Consider the following 2,209-nt stretch of genomic DNA (forward strand, 5'->3'; position numbering starts at 1 on the left):
CTGGTTGGTGTGTTCAGTGTTTAAGCGTCGGAGGCAACCAGTTGATGTGTCTCTCTCACATCAGTGTTTCTATCTTCCCCTCCTTTTCCCCCTCCTTCCCACTCTCAGGAAAGCAAAGGGAAAAACAGCCTCACGTGGGGATTAACAAAAAATAAAAATAGAGGGCACAGTCCCTGAAACCTTGGGGCCAGATAATTTGTAAAATTCAGTATTTTCCTGATTTTAGGAAGGGGACATGGCACATCAACTCTATCATGTGTGATGCCCAGCAGGGTCCTGTAACCGAGCGTTAACATTTCTGCAGCAGACATGCACAGTAAAGGCGATAGGGAAGACTAAGGCATAAGCAGTTCATTCTTTTCTGTCTAGAAATGCAGATAAGGCATGTGAGTGTGTCCTGTTGACCCAGTAATGACCAAAGAGGCCTTATGTAAGGCGACTTGTCCAACTCTTACTTTTTTTTGGGTGGGGTCACCCTACCCCATGAAATCATGGCGGGGAGGGAGATGGTAAAGCTATGTGGCTGCATGCTTGACCCCCACTATAGAAGCTGAAGGCACTAGTGTCCTTCCCTGGTAGAGCTCTTCCCACTGGCCACCCAGCTAGAGGTGATCACAGGACTTTGAAAACCGAGCAAATGGAAATGAAGCAAATGCATGACACCACTGGTGGGAGGAGCAATATTGTGCTAATCTGAGCTTTCTGCCTTTTCTGCCTTTGGCTTTATTAGGCAAGTTACTTCAAAATGGGTGCAACGAGAGTACCAACCTCAAGAGTCTCAACCCCGAGACTTTGGAGGGAACTTTTGGGGGTCAACTCCTGCTTTCCTGGTCAGATATGAGGTAGAGGCTGCAGGGGATACCATGGGAAGAGAACTGTCTGAGAATGAAGCCATCAGAGAGGGAAGCGGAGCTGAGATGGGAGAAAGACAGGTTATTGTTGGAGCGCCTGGATCTAGCTATGCCGCTAGCGAGGTACCACCCCAGGACTTTTTAATACTTTTCCTTCAGGTTGCGGTTTTTTGTTTGTTTTTTTTGTCACTTGTATCTGGAAAAGACCGGACTAATAAATTCAACCATTTATAAACTCCAAGAGACCCTTGGGAACTTTTTTTTCCTCCTGCTAGGGAAAACATTCTCGGCTTCTGTTTTTTTTTCTGCCAAGTTTAGGGTCTTCAGAGAGGTTTGGGGCAGAGAATGCAAAGCAAAGATGTGGGAAGTAACAGAACTTCCAGCTCCCAGGTGGAGCTCACCCCTCCCAGCTAATTACACCACAGGGTTTGGGAGCCAAGCCTTTTCCTGAACCTTTTAGTCTTGGAAGGACGGGGCCGGAGCTGTGCAGGGAAGCTTGGAGAGCCTGCTGTGTGTGCTACGTGTCTGCCTGCCTGACCCCCACTATGGAAGCTGAAGGTACTACAGGCTCAGGAGCACACATGCAGCAGCTTCTGAAAGCTCAGCTCCACTTTGCGAGATGGGCTGCCACGCTCCCCTTCGCACATTTAGAAATCAAGGCTCCCTGGCTCCATCAAGTGTCCTCTTCCAGGTTCCCCGGTCTGTAACAGGTGGAGGCCATGCTTGAACCAACAGGTGGAGGCAATACTTGAAGCGAGATTTCCCTTCTCAAGAGCCCACGGTTTTTACCCAGTAAACAAACCTCCATGAGAGGTCCTGACGTCTGATTAGCACTTGGTCCGCCTTAGGCCCGGTGTTGACACTTTATCTTGATGATTGCTTGCGTCCTCCCATCATGCCTTCGTTGTCGGACCTTATTAAGGAGAAACAGACCCGGATCCCCGACCTTAATCACGCAAAGGGTTAGTGGAGATGCGGGACGGTAACTCGGGGTCCCCATGGAGCCTGGCTCTCCCAGAGACAAGGGCTGGCTCCTGCACGTGCTTGTCCACTTCCACGCCGGGGATGTCATCCTGACCTAGAGGCATCCTCCGCCCGGCACTTCGAGGGGGTAAGTCCCTCCTGGTCCAGAGCCTCGCCCCACGCCCTGTGCAACGGGTGAAGCAGAAGGAGCCGCGCCGGGAAGGAGCCTAGGAATCGGGCCTGGGGTGGTCGGCTGTGCGGCAGGCGGCGGCGCTGAATCCAGAACGGCGAACGCTCCTGCGGGGCCGGCCGGGTGCGGAGGGGGTGGGCGCGGCGCGGGAACAGCGGCCGGCTCCGAGGGCGCGAGGCGGGGGCTCGGGGGGGAGGGGGGCGCG

This window comes from Myotis lucifugus, unplaced genomic scaffold (assembly GCF_000147115.1).
Source record: "Myotis lucifugus unplaced genomic scaffold, Myoluc2.0 scaffold_269, whole genome shotgun sequence".
Taxonomy (NCBI): Eukaryota; Metazoa; Chordata; class Mammalia; order Chiroptera; family Vespertilionidae; genus Myotis; species Myotis lucifugus.